This window comes from Callithrix jacchus, chromosome 11 (assembly GCF_049354715.1).
Source record: "Callithrix jacchus isolate 240 chromosome 11, calJac240_pri, whole genome shotgun sequence".
Classification (NCBI taxonomy): domain Eukaryota; kingdom Metazoa; phylum Chordata; class Mammalia; order Primates; family Cebidae; genus Callithrix; species Callithrix jacchus.
The window spans coordinates 55,598,432-55,614,458 of NC_133512.1; positions in this window are offsets into that span (position 1 = coordinate 55,598,432).

Genomic DNA, 16,027 nt, shown 5'->3' on the forward strand with positions numbered 1-16,027 from the left:
CTGCTATGTTTAATTCTGCTGCAACATAACTCATAAAAAAAACCTTTTTTCTCAGATGATCTGTCTGGTGGTGGGGGGTTGGGGCTTTCCTTGTGAGTGTCCGCCTTGCTGTCCTGCCCAGCTAGGAGGCAGTCTAGTCACTATTTGCCTACCAAGGCTCCGCCCTGCTGTTGTGAGGTTCACCCTGATGCTTCAGGCTCTGCCCTGCTGCTGCAGTCTTTGCCCTGTTGCCACGGGCTACGCCCTGTGGTGGAGTCTTTCTGTTGTACCGGGTTGCCTCGGCAATGGCAGGCTGCATCAGCAATGGGCGTGTACCTCAGTAGGGGCTTATTGTCTTGGTAATGGCAGACACCCCTCCCCCACGGAGCTGCGCTTTAAGAAAACCTCCTCACCGGGAGTGTTTGGAATCACCATTTTGTTTGTCGCACTGCGCTACCCCAAACGCTGTGTCCCCGGGGTTTCCTGGGCTGGCTCACTGTCCAAGTCCTGTTCAGTCTCAAGTTCAGCCCTCTCAGGTCTCACTTTGCCGGTTCAACAGGGCACCCGTAACAGCGCTCTTTTGTATGGAGCGCTGTGGAGCGCTTCTGCGCTCCAGCGCGGGCCGCAGCCACACCGGCTGCCGGCTACACCAGCCAAGACCTCTGCCTGGCATTCCGCGTCTCTTTTATACCTGGGAATTTCCCCGTTCTGTGGGCAACTAAGATCCGTCTGGAAATGCGTCCCCGACTCACCCTCTCCACGCATCCAGCGAAAGCTTCAATCCTGGGTTGTTCTCACAGCGCCATCTTGAGTCCTCCCTCCCCTGAAGTATATTTCAAGAGGTATAATTTGCATGATCCAACTATACTCTGGTTTTACAATTCATTGTTACCCTGAGTAAATAAGCATACAACTCAGTTTCAGATACATGCTGTAGGATTTCACATTCATGTGAACTTACTTTGGAACTTGAAGGTTATCAATCACCTTGCAATACATGATTGCATTAGTCTCTTGGATAATACTTAACTGTCTGTATATGGACTCTTAATCACACTAATAGGTTTGTAAAATCTTCAATAGTAGGAACCATGGCTTACATTTCTTTGTATCCACCAGAATGATAACTTATAGGAGAAATTTAGTAAATGCTTCTTGTATATGTCTAAAGTGGCTAGAAGTTTAGAGAAGAATTGATTACTCTTATTTACAGGGATAAAGATAAATTCTATGGGAAAAAGGCAATGTTATCTGAGCCTTACAGGGCAATTATGGCTACTTTTAAGAGTTCAGGAAGAAGTTCTTTCGAATTGAAAAGTAAAGATACATGTTTATCAGTCACTTCTAGCTGGAGAATATTATTATGATCAATGTGCATATTGAATAAACATTAGGAAACATATTATTCCATGTAGTTAATAAAAAAATTAAATACAACTCTTTCCCAAGTTATATTGTTTATATTATGTATCTGACTATGTTTGGGGCAAGTAAATTTTTCCTGTGTGTATAATTCGTTTTAAAATGGAAGTAATAATTTCTTCTGAAATAAAGAGTCACAGGAAATAATTTTCTGTAAGAAGGAAAATGGTGGATTGTATGCACAAAAAATAATTTTTTCTAGCATATTTTATCTTTTATCCTTTGTCCTTAAGAATTATTTCAAATGATGACTGCAAAAATGTCCTTCATTGCATTACTTAATAGTTTTTGTTTTAAATGTCAGAATTGATGCATTAGATATGGGAGTAGCCTTTTACTTCTCAAGAATCAACTTTAAATTCCAGCCTATTACCTCATTCTTATATATTAAACTATCCATGACCATGTATCCTTCCATGTCATGTTTATTTTATCCATGAACTAAAAAAAATGATTTTTTGGGCCAACAATCAGGAAATTATACTTAGGGTGAATAAACCCCTAGAAACAAGTACTATCAGTAAAATTTCCTCAACCTGATTGAATATTAACCACTCTTTTGGTTTTAAGTGTTAAAATTCCAATTTAATGGCAACTGAAGCAAAAACAAAACAAAGCTATAGCACTTTACTGACAAATAACTTAGTGCAAATCTGAGGTTATGCATGGCTGGATTCAGAGTCCAAACAATATCATTATAGTCCTCTGTCTCATTTCTCTATTTTCATCTCCATCTCCATCTCTGTTTTTATCTCAATCATATTTGGTTCTGTGTGTCAAGGCCTCTCTGTGTGTCAGTTCTGTGGGTCAAGGCTTCTCTGGGTTGGCCTCATTCTATCCTACTGTAGATACCTTTTCTTCTTGAATTAGGAAAAATGTCTTCTAGCAGTCCTCAGATTTTACCTTTACAGCTTGTGAGATAAAAGAAATAAATGGACTGTTTCAGTGTCCATACAGCACTCTTATGGAAGATCTCTGGACTTGCTTGTGATATGTGCTCATGCTTTACAGCAATCACTGTGCTAAGTTTATGGGTATTTTCTGTAGATAGGACATAAATGGAGTGACTTGATTGACAATCCAGTAAGGGGCACATGAAATGAGGAGCCTAGCTCTGAAATTAAAGAGAGCACTGAAGAGATTCAGATGTATATTCCTTGGTTCCTTGAAAATGTGACAAGTAAAGATCATACTCATGTTTCCAAAATTGAAGGGAAAATTCCCAATGATTTCTCTGGCATGACAAAATAAGACTAGCATTAGATCCTCATTATCAGCAGGTTGACATTGTGTGAAAATGCCACATTTTATTTACCTATTAATAGGTTAATAGAAATTTGGCTTTGGGCTGGGCATGGTGGCTCACACCTGTAATCCCAGCGCTTTGGGAGGCTGAGGTGGCTGGATCACCTGAGATCAGAAGTTCAAGACCAGCCTGGCCAACATGGCAAAACCTGTCTCTACTGAAAATACAAAAATTAGGTGTGGTGGCAGGCACCTGTAATCCCAGTACTCGGGAGGCTGAAGCAAGAGAAGCACTTGAACCTGGGAGGTGGAGGTTGCAGTGACCTGGGTAACAAGAAACTCCATCTAAAAAAATGGTTTTGAAGTAATAAAAAAAGGAAGAATAATTTCAAAATTAACTGATGAAAAATATTGTAAAACAAAGACAACTTAGAGCATGGTCCTTGTACAACATTTCATAATAGAGCATTTTGCACCAATGTGAGAACGTATGAAAAACAAGAATGGCTGTTCAGGCTGCTCACTTAAGGTCTAGAGTGGAGGAGACAAGATCATTTCAAAAGTCCAACTCAAGGTCTACAGTAACTCTGCTGTCTCAAATTTACTTTTCCCACAACTGGGCCTCAAGGACATTTTCAAAACAAAGAATACTAAACTCCCATCTTGCACCTATAAACTAGTAGAAGACCAAACACAATGGTTCCGTGACAGGAAACAAAATATTTTGATTTAAGGTCTATACCAACCGTTCTTCTGCACTTTCTTTCACTTTCTCCTAGATAAAGCCTTTCTGTATTTGTTTCCCTTCTTTTTTTTTTTTTTTTTTTTGGTCTGTACCCTTGTATTCATTATTGTTTTTTAATCTTTAAGCTACTTCAGTCTCTTTCCATTTTTATAGTTGCCTTTTTGTTACAAATCTATCTCCCTCTCTCTAGCTTCTAGCTCAGTGATCATAGATTTGCCTCTCTAAGACCTAAGTAAATTCCATGTACTTACCTCACTAAAAATATATTAAGAGAGAAACATGTGCTTACTCATGGAGGAGTGACAATATCAACAACTCACAAGGAGGAGACTTGATTTGTGAATAGCCAATCAACAGATGTTTATTGCTCACCTTCAACTTCTACAGTTAACGTCTGTAGAAGTTAAAGAAGGTGACAGGCCTTCAATGACTATAATTGGAAGAGCAAGATAAACTTCTTATTTAGTACAAAGTTAAATAAGGATATGGGAATTAAGAAATATTTAGAATGGGCCGGGCACAGTGGCTCAAGCCTGTAATCCCAGCACTTTGGGAGGCCGAGGCGGGTGGATCACGAGGTCGAGAGATCGAGACCAACCTGGTCAACATGGTGAAACCCCGTCTCTACTAAGAATACAAAAATTAGCTGGGCATGGTGGCGCATGCCTGTAATCCCAGCTACTCAGGGGGCTGAGGCAGGAGAATTGCCTGAACCTAGGAGGCGGAGGTTGCGGTGAGCCGAGATCGCGCCATTGCACTCCAGCCTGGGTAACAAGAGCGAAACTCCATTTCAAAAAAAAAAAAAAAAAAAAGAAATATTTAGAATAAAAAAAGGAGAAATCATTCATAATGTATTAATATTTTTCAGGTCATTGCTATAGACAGCATCTACAGTAAAGTCTAAAGAAATTTAAGAACACTCTCTAGTGGTTTGATATCTTTGAATTGAAATGATCACATGGTAAAGACTTAGGGGCTTTTTGTAGATGATGAGACATGGAGATTTGTGAGGGGAAGAGCAAGAAGAAAAAAGGAAAAAGTGAAGGGAATAAGTGCTGTAAGGGAAAGAGTAATGATCACCGAAAAAAAAAAATAGAGGAAAGAAACTTTTGTGTCCTTTTGCACTGCTAACCTACTGGTATCCTCTTTGAAATGTGCAAGAAACAATATGTAGATTAATATGTCTAAATTAAAGAGTGTAGGATCCTTATAAGTTAGAAACTGGGGAAAGCTTGTGAAAGAGAGTGGTTGACTGCACCCTACAGAACCGTGATTCTATGCAGAGGATCCTGATCAAATGGAAAGGTATAGACATGGGCTTCTAAGCCAATTGCTTCTACCTTCTGTGCCTCCTTTGGCCTCTTAGGGGTCCCTAACAGGGAACCTGCAGGATCCCCTATAGGAGGCTCTCCCTGCCCAACTTTCAGTCTACAGTCTGTATACAACACAACCACCACATCTATGGTATCTTCAAAGAAACTGAAATATACGTCTTCACACTTCCCCACACAGGTCATAGAGAATTCATTAAATGCCTTTAAATAGTAGTGAGATGAGATTAAATTTCAGGAAATTTTACTCTGGTGTGCTTGGGGAAAATGGACTTGAGAACAAGGAAGTTAAGAAACTCTGGCAAGATTTGAGATATTTGAAAGTTGTATTAATACTGCTAGTTTTGGAATGGAAAGCAAGGGGACAAAAATGATATTTCAAATGGAGTCTCAATAGGGCTTGGCAGATGGGTTGTTGTAGTAGGCAAAATAGAAAAAAAAAATCCAAACAACCCAGAGGCTTTGGGCCTTAATGGTATTTTAACAGGGACAAAAAAAAAAAAAAAAAAAAAAAAAAAAAAACCCACCCATGAAGGCAAGCTGGTTTAGGAGTGAAAATTATTGAGTTTGAGATTATGGTGACATATCTAAACAGGAATGTTGAAAGGAATGGTAAAAATAAGTTATTGGAAATGAAGAAAGGAAGCAGGTCTAGAGTGATAAACAGGATGTCAGTAGCATCTACAGATAAATGACACATGGCTACTCACTGTCTGTCTCATTTCTCCTGCATCCATTTATTGCATTACAATCGTGGTGCCAACTGCTCAGCAGGTCACTCACTAAGCTGGTTTTGGAATGAAGGAGAAGGGACAAGGATTGATATTAATAGAGACTGACAACTTCTGCTGAGGCATGCCTGTGAGTAACTCTTAAGTCAAACAGAATATTGAGCAAAATTGAACTAAACTTGTCTTAAGGTCTTCTGGAAAAAGAGATGTCTCAATACACTCTGACAAGCTACTTCATTATTTCACTAGCATTAGAGTCTGTCAGGCCTTTTCTTTTATCAGTAAAGTTAACCCTCATCTACTAAAATAGTAGAGTGCTATGATGACATACTTGACAACCAATCTTAACCTTCACGTGGGACAAGGGTGGACATTTATGATCTGGTAGGTAAGAAAAGACTCTGCAACTCTCTTTTTGATTTTTTATAGTACAGAGTTAAGGCACTAGATAAATATTCTAATGATGACACCTGCAATCAGAAAAAGAAAAAAAAGAAAGAAAGGAAGAAAGAAAGAAAGAAAGAGAAAGAAGAAAGAAATCCAGATTTCATAGGATTGTATAAGCATGAATATTAATATCATACATTGTCATTTAAAAACTTTTTTTTTCTCTTTGTGAAGTTTTCTAACTGTGCCATAAAATTCACACTGGCCTAGAATGAGGCAACCAAGCTAAGTGCCCAGAAGTGCCATATTAATACTTGAATAAAGTTTGAGCAGCCAGAGCAATGGTGGTAAATTCTCTCTTCTCTGCTCTGCTCTAACAAAATCAGTTTTCTAATACTCTCAGTAACAATTCTTATTTCCACATAACTTCTTGCTAACAGTGATCAAACTACCTTTTTGATCTTGGGGCCTTATTAATAGAGATTTTTAGGTGGGAAAAGCACATCAGCAAGAGGAGAAATTAGATTCATAGTGTCTCCTATTTGGCAATAAATAGCTTTTACAGGTGAGTAAACCATAAAACACAGATGGCATTTATTTTATAACTGCAAAGATTGTACCTTACATCTCAAGTTTTGTGTCATCAGAAATGGTGACCCTATGGAAAAGAAAAACCTTGCTAGAGAAGAATTTTTAATTAATAAAATGCTCTATTTTATTAAAATGTGAAGCATGTATCTGATTTCAGTTCCTGCCCATAATGAATGAGCTACTACAGAGATAGAGGGAATGCAGACTCTGTCAACAGTTCCTGTAAACTGCATGGAAGTCACAACTTGGGGCTCTACCACCACTACAGTGAGCTTCAGAGAACTCTGTGTGCTTCAAACAAGTTTAGTTCTGTATCCTTGCCTTCAGAGAGAAGATAGTCTTCTAACACCAATAAAGAAAATTCAACAAAAGAAAATAAACCTAAGTGAAGTTACACGGCCAACTGCACCCGGGCTAAGAATACAAATCATTGCTCTTACTAACAAACCATAACTTTTACAGCCAGTTTATGAGAGTGATAAGGGCCTCAGGGATGTCAGTGAACACATATTCTTTACTTTTCTGAACTATTCCATAAAATATGTTTATGGCTTAGAAAGGAGATCAAGAGTTTTTATGCAAATGCTCCAAACCGCACACATGCTCTAAAGTACTAGTGAATAGCATGTTTTTTCCTTGAAGGCATCCTCTTTGAGAATCTGATCTCCCCAGTTTTGAAGACCCTACCTACTCATCTACTGCCAATATCAGCTAATTGGACGGACAAGGGATGGATAACTTACCTACATTTGACCAATTAGATTTTATCTTCCAGGAAACCAAGACTGGGAAACTGAGAGAGATTACTGCAGAGATTAGAGAGACATGCAGCTAAGCCTTTCCATTTGGGCAACCATGGGAATTCTGTCTTCAGAGACACAAGTAAAATAGAGGAGCAGAGACTCCACATAGCTCCACAGGGACAAAAACAGACAGACTAGCTGCAAAAGGACTTTCCACAAAGCCTGGTTCTATTTTGTGCAATTGGGTTTCATAACGTCTGTCTTGAAATGCTCTATCTCACTCAAATCTTCATATCTATCTATCTATCTATATAGCTGGTCCAAAATGCAGAAACACATAAGAAGCCCTGCAAAATATAACATGCCAACTTTACTCACTGTTAACTTCAGTGTTTCTTTTAAAATTACCTTTGAGAGCAATTGCTAGGTTGGGTGTGCTGATCTCCAAAGTATTTCTGAGCAGGAATGATTGTCAGTCCATCATAATCAATTACATGGTAACTTCTAGCCTAAGTTATTCATGTTAAAATGTTAATTATGAATGTAATTATAAATAATAAATTACAAATAATAAAATGTTAGTTACAAATTACTAAATCCCTTTAAAAGTTTTATACACAAAGCAATGTTTAATGTGAAATAGGGGTAAATTTTAATACTTTTGAGATGGAATGGCCTCCAAAAGCAAAGGACTCTAGGGCATAGCTATGACAGTCTGGAATCTTCCCTGAAAGTTTCACACGCAGAACGCTGGACCTGAAAGGATGTCTGGACTGTAGCACCCATTTCTACCTCATGTTAGCTACAGAACTTGAGTAAATCACTTGACCTAATCATAGATTTCCCTCTCTTTGACACTAGAAAGTTGAGTAAGCTAATATTGAAAGTGTCTCCCAGGTCTCCAGATATTTGATTGGACATGTTTCCAAAAAATTGTTCACAGCAACATCAGAAATGTTGCTGATTCTTGAATTTTTTTTGCCCAAAAGCAGTGGGTCCTGGACTACAACTTGAACACTATATCTGAGAGAATAAGTCACTCCTCCCAAAAGGGAGAGTTAAGATAAATAAAATTTAGGCCTGTTTCACTAGATATGATAAAGATTAATAAGCTTAGACAATTGCCATAGACCTATATACCTAAATAAGCTCTCCTTACTGTTCATACCTTCCAAATTGTACATGTTCATCTTACATTTAAAAACAAACAGGGTGGGCGTGGTGACTCACGCATGTAATCCCAGCACTTTGGGAGGCTGAGGCAGGCAGATCATGAAGTCAGGAGACTGAGACATCCTGGCTAACATGGTGAAACCCCATCTTTACTAAAAATACAAAAAATTGGCCGGACGTGGTGGCACGTGCCTGTAGTCCCAGCTGCTCAGGAGGTTGAGGCAGGAGAATCACTTGAACTCAGGAGGCGGAGGTTGCCGTGAGCCGAGTTCACACCACTGTACTCTAGCCTGGGTGACAGAGCGAGACTCTGTCTCAAAAAACAAAACAAACACATACACACACACAAATCTCCTATCTTACACCTTCTTTCCTTTGTGGATTCTCATGCACACCACACACACACATATATTTGTCTCTCTTGAAATTGTATTATAATCATGTTCTCATATTCTGGGGAGGAAATACTGTAGACCAAGTGTATCTCAGTTATGGACTCCTTAGTCTTCCTTCTTCATGAAAACAAATAATTTCTTTGTATCAAGTTTGAGGAAAATATTCTTATTTAATTAATTGTAATGTTTTCTTCTGGGATAATTGTTCCATTGTGGTTCTTCAAGTTGAATTAAAGTGTTTCCAAAAGAAAGAAGAAAGAGAGGGACAGAGAGAGAGAGAGAAAAGAAAGAAAGAGAAAGAAGAGTGAGGAGAGAGAAAGAAAGAAAGAAAAGAGAGAGAGAGAAAGAAAGGAAGGAAGGAAGGAGAAAGAAGGAAGGAAGGAAGGAAGGAAGGAAGGAAGGAAGGAAGGAAGGAAGGAAGGAAGGAAGGAGGGAAAGAAAGGAAGAAAGGAAGGAAGGAGAAAGAAAGAAGGAAGGAAAGAAAAGAAAGAAAGAAAGAACGAAAGAAAGAAAGAAAGAAAGAGAAAGAAAGAAAGAAAGAAAGAAAGAAAGAAAGAAAGAAAGAAAGAAAGAAAGAAAGAGAAGGAGAAAGCAAACAAGCAAGCAAGCAGGAAAACAAGAAAGGCAACCCTGTGTAGGAAAAGGCACAGATATCATTTTTGTCCTGGGGCTGCCTCTCCCATAGAGGGAAGGCTGTGGTGATGCCATGCTGCTTCAGGACTGGATGACTTACTCCACCAGCAGCTGGGAGTGCTGCATGTTCTCAGCCCTCTGCTGTCAGTCCTCTAGGGGAACTGCCTTTCTCAGCAGAGTGGCCTAACCTGAGGTCACACCGACTTCCCAAGGCAGCCCATATCCAATTACTGGTAAGTAGGAGGTACAAAGTTGCCACAATTTGGGACATCTTTAAAGGGTCATTTCAGTTTCAGAGGTTACTGTATCCCTGGGGCAGCTATACCACAGCACACCTTTCTGTCTCTGCCCAGGTCAGCTTCCTCCTCTCCCTCCAGTAGTGAATCCTGAGAGCACTGCCCCATGAACTTCCTGCATGCTTACCTCCATCTCAGAGTTGGCTTCCTTAACAGGAGTTAAGTAACAAAAGGAAAGATCATTTGACATCTGTTGTAGAGCAGATTGGGGGAAGCTAAAAATTAACATTCTTTGTTTGTTTTTTGAGGCACAATCTCGCTCTGTCACCAAGCTGGAATGCAGTGGCACAAAAGAAAGAGAAAGCTTTCTTGAACCTCTGCCTCCCGGGTTCAAGCAATTCTCCTGCCTCAGCTTCCCGAGTAGCTGAGAATATAGGTGCACACCACCACACCCAGCTAATTTTTGTATTTTTAGTAGAGACTGGGTTTCCACCATGTTGACCAGGATGGTCTTCATCTCTTGACCTCATGATCCACCTGCCTCGGCCTCCGAAAATGCTGGGATTACAGGTATGAGGCACTGTGCCCGGACATAACATAGTTTTAATTATGAAAGTAATAATGGGTGGAGCACAATCTTTCAATTTACAACTTGAAGACTTTCATTTTAAAGGTGAACCACCACTACACAGCTTAAAACCAGCATGTCATCTGGTACAATCCTGCTAAGATTTCCTCAAGAGAATCATGGTGCTGTTTTGTCCCTAGGCTAATTGAATTGGTCTGGTAAGGCCTTGCTAATTTTTCTTCTTTTTCCTTAAATTTTTGCATTGTTTATTACATATTCCATATTGATTCTTCCAAAAGCTTAATTCTGGATTTCTTTTTGGTAAAATTTTGTAGCTAGCACACATACAAATTGTACAGCTTAATGACTTTTCACAAGGTTAATATTCTATGTAAAGTACCCAAAGTAAATTATGTAGTATATTACCAGTGTTCTAGAGCCCCCTTCCCCTTCAGAGTCACTCTAAAAGTCACCTATTTCCAGATTTCTAATACCATCGGGTAGTTGTGCCTATTTCTGAACTTCATGTCAATGGAATCATGCATTATTAACATACTTGTTTCCGGTATTTTCTTTCAATGAATACTGTCTGTGAGATTTATCTATGTTGTTGTATGTTGCATGGATTTTTTCATTCTTCTTGTATGTATCTCTCATGTATGCATTTGCCATAATTATTTAGCCATTTCTTCTGTTGATGGACAACTGTGGTGTTTCTGGTTTGTAGCTATTATAACTAGTAAAATTGTGATCACTCTTTTGTTTTAAATATGTTTACTTTTCTGTTGGTATATGCCTAGGGAGTATGTGTGAAATTTAGTTGAAAGTTGAAGCATACACACATATACCAACTAAAGTTGAAGCTTGATATGAATGATAGGTTATCATTCATATCAAGTTATCCAAGGTGGTTGTACCAATTTACATATCCACCAGAATCAGAGAGTTCTAGTTGCTCTACACCTCTATTAACACTTAGCATTTCTCATATATATGTGTATTATGTGTGAGTGTCTCTGTATGTATAAATATATCTATGTAGATAGATACAGATATATGTATATTCTAAGTACATACATCTTGGAGGTGGTGTAGTGTCATTTCAAAGTAATTTTTTATTTGCATTCTTCTAACACTAATTACGTTGAACAACATTTCAAACATATATTAGCCATTTGGATGTTCTCATTTGTAAGAGACTTTCAGGTTTTTGCCCATTTTTCTATTGAGTTAACTGTTGTTTCATTTTTCATTTGTAAGAGTTCTTTGTTTATCCTCCAAATAAATCCTTTGCCAGACACATGTATTGCAAATATTGTGACTTTTCTTTTCCTGTTTTAATGGTATTTTGTGCATAAGAGTTCTTACTTTCAATATAGTAAAATTTATCCACATTTCCCTTTTTGGTTAATAATTTCCACATCATGTTTAAGAAATTTTTCTATCTCAAAGGTATCTATCGTTTCTTATGTTTTGCCTTTAGGTTATCATTCATATCAAATTAATTTTGTGTAAGGAAGAGGTAGGGGTTGTTATTCTTTTTTATGTGAATATTCAATTACCTTTCCTTCATCATACCCCAGTATCATTTATAGAAGCCAGGCGAGCGTATAATATACAAAGTAGTGCAATCTATATATGCTGATATAGATGTATGACAAGTAAATCAAGAAGAGAAAGTCAGTACAAATTAGTTAGTTACAGGAAAACTTTACTCAAGCACAAATCTGTTTTAAAGGATATACCAGATTCCATCCTCCTGGAATGTGGATGTCAAATAATAATGATTCTTGGTACAATAATTAAATCATTTTAATACTATCTGACATTCTGAAGCAGTTAAATTCAACCTATAAGAAAAAAAAACCCAAAGCATTAAAGATATAAAAATTTGACCATTTCAGCTAAGTGTGGGATTATGGTTAATAACAGATAAGGTGAGAAAATTGGATCATTTTGGTTCTAAGAAATGCTTCTGTGTCAATAGCCAAAGCAAATTGAAATGAGATGAGTTGCATACACTGTGACACAGTCTTGGCCTAATTCTGGGAATCAGAAGTCATAAGACCATTACCTTTAGTAAAACAGAAAAATTAGGTGAAATGAATGTCTACATAAAAATGGATACTACATAAAAATGGATAGTGTATTTTAATATCTGAACAACGCATTGAAGTGTTTTGTCTATGATATAAACACTACTAATCACCACTGGGAACAAAAAAAAAAACAAGCCAGTAGTGGAGTAATAACATGTCTGTCAAAGTGACTAATGGTGCCATAGGAATAAAACTAAGCTGTATACTTCATTTTTCCTTTTGCAGTTTAAATGTACCAATATGATAATTTAATATACTTCTTGAATAATAAATGTTATTAAAATAAAATTACTATCAACTTGACTAATTTAGTCTTGAATGATAGGTAATGCAGAACATTTTAAAACATATAACACCGGCAATGAAAATTAAACCTATCTTCTTTAATCTAAAATAATGTTTTAGAAATGTCAAAGATGTCTTCAAAATTGGAATATTAAAAGGGCAGCCTATGCAAAGTACTCATTTTAAAATTTAGCTTTACATTAATGTTCTGCTGTGGGGCCAGATATTCTGAAAAAAAAAAATCACAGCTACTGATTAACTGATATTAAGGAAGGAATCATTTCCCAGAATGACAACTTTGTAATACATTAGAATTGCTGGAAGAGTGAAATATCTTGGCATGAAACACAGAAAAAGCCTCATCCCTGAAATGATGCCCCATCACTCAGGTTTGCTGGCATCATACCCACCTTGAGGACAGTTTTTCTTACTGCTCATACACACTTGAGTTTTACTCATCTATGGCTCATCAAACACAATAATAACTTACTTGAGACACAAACTGGCTTGGTCGGTGGTTTGAGAGAAGTATGCAGCTTATCACTTCTTCACTTTCTTCTTTTATTTCTCTTGGGGCAGTACCTGTATACTCTACTCTCTTGCTTCCCTGTGAATTTCACTGCTCAATTTAAATGTTTCACTTTAATTCTATCTGTTGATATATATGTCCTCTGTATTCACTTATTCCCTCTTTTTTCTCTACCAATTATGGCCCTATTACCTTTAAAAATTTATTTCTGAAGACCAGGGCCAGGATTAGGGGCCTGCAACTTTTGCAGTTGCACAAGATTCCTTGATCGGAAGGCCTCCATACTTGGTTTAATGCTCTGTCGTCACCATCTTGAAATTCTTAATAATTTTACCTTTGACTTCATGTTTTGTAAATAAAGTCTTATGGAACAAGACAGCATGCCCATGATTGGAGGTGATATATGCAACATGCATTTTCATTGTTCTTTGCCACCTCATTTGAATAGCACATTTGTAGTGCCGCAGGAACACAGAATATCAGTGGACTCGTGATGCATGGGAATTCAGCAAGACTCAAAGAGAGTATAAGGTGTGTTAGGTTTGTGTCAAAATAAGTATGGACATTGACAGCCTCAAAAGGCCACATGTTCTGCTTGAACCAGAACTTCTTCCACAGAAAGAAGAAAATGACCGAGGAACCCTATCACTTGCTTTTTAAATCTTACATTGTTGTATTAACCAATTGTATTAAAAACATGGCATAGAAGGAAAAGAATAGTTAAGGCAACTCCTTACTATCTTCCTTTTAAGTCCCTCCTAACTTGTCATTAGGCTGAGGTAGAATGTTGGTAGAATATGTGCATATCAAGACATAAAATATAGTTGACTTAGTTTTGATGCAGTGTTTTGATGCAGTGTTTCTGCTCCACTGTGGTAAGAATGAAATACAGATTCATGTGTGAGTTATATATTAGGCCTGCATTGCTATAAACACATACCTGAGACTGGCTAATATATAAGGAAAAGTGGTTTAATTGACTCATGATTCTGCAGATGGTACAGGAAGCATAGTGCCAGCATCTGCTCAGCTTCTGGTAGATCTCAAGGAGCTCTTACTCACAGCAGAAGGTGAAGTGGGAGAGGGTAGGAAACATGGTGAGAGTGGGAGCAAGAGAGACAGGAGGTGGTGCACATACTTTTAGACATCTACATCTTGTGTGAATTCACTCAGCAGGATGGTGCTAAGCTATTCATGTGGGATCTGCCTCCATGATCCAAACATTTCCTACCAGGACTTACTTCCAACACTGGGGATTACATTTCGACATGAGGTGTAGTTGGGACAGATATTTAAACCATATCAAGGTACAAAATACAAATTGTGTAATTTTAGTAATTTCATGAGTAATGTGCTCTTATGTTTGCATTTAAAACTGTCATTGCACAATATAAAGATCAAGGGTAAAATTAATGCTAATAATTTTTTTTTCTTTACACAGAACAATATTAAATAGCAAGTAAAAACACCATGACGATTTGGTGTGGGAAGGGGAGGAAGGATGGTAGAGAGATTACAGAAGAAATAAAAGTTTTATATCTGAATACCTTTAGCTGCACAAGCACAATGAGAAAAGTGAAAATGATTCCCTCTGATCGCTAATGTCGACTATGGTCACATTTAATAATTCATTTTCTGCACATTAAATTCATCTTTCCTGCCTCATCTTTTCAGTGTATTTTTTTTTCAAATGACATTATCTCTAATTTGATACTGGCAATGGTAGCTAAAAACAATAATTTGGATTTTTTTAGGTAACAAGCTCAATATGAACTAGCTTTGCCTTACTTCAGTTATATTCTTAGTACATTACATATATTTTTTCCTTTTAACTACATTTCATTCTTATGTCTTCCTACCATGTAAAGGAAGAATATATTTTAGGTAATTCAAATGATTAGTTTTGGTAAATATTAACTGATTTTCAAAAATGACAATTTCTACATTTTCTATCAGCAAGCCTTCATTAGGACAATTTTTAAACATGTTTCATTATAAAACATGCATTTTTTAATCAAACAAAGGACATAGATTAAAAGTTGTAATGGGATATCTAGCTATCATCTATTACTGAATCTCCATCTTTTATTTGTAATTGTCCCTGATTTTATCCTCATTTAATTCCATTGCTTTTAGAAAATGGCGTTTTAATTTTAACGAAGATTTTTTTTCCTATGGAAACCTTATTGAATAAGTCTTCCTTCTCAGGTTAATAACTCTCATTAAAAGTAGTTTTCATGTGTTTTATACAAAAACAACTTAATGCAGAGACTTGTGCCACTATTATGGTCAAGGTTAATAATGTCTTGGGAAACTATGAGAAAATACTAAATGATCAGAGATCACGTATTTGTGGAGTGGAGACGATTCCACTACCATACATATGGCAGCAACAACAAAACTGGAGATACCCAGTGGATTTTGATTACCTACTGTGTATCAGATTTTTCTTTCTCCGAAAACCATGATTACCGTATTCTCATGATAAATAATCCGGTGAGACAAAATGAAATTCTAGGATTAACCCTGATACCAGCAACATCTTCACTCGCCAACAAGCTTTTAAACCCCCAAACTGGCTCAATGCCTTGTGTAAGCAGTATTTCAATAACATTTGCGTAAGTTAAAAAAAAAAAAAAGTTAAGTGGGAGGGAATTTAGGGGTCCTTTGTTCCCTATAACAACTAAAAGTCTTGGTTCCTCAAATACAACAGATGCAGTAACAGTAACGGAACTATTCAGTGTCTCCTATGAGACCCCACGCTTTTCCTGGGCTGCTCCCATCTGAGCAGGAGTCTTACTCCAAGGAACCTGGTTTTCTCTCCTTTACTGGATACATGAGGTACAAAATCTGTTACTTCTGTGGATGTTGGATTACTTGTTTGTAAACTGAGAAACGTGGACAAAGTCTTCTCTAACTTTCCCTGCACTACCTC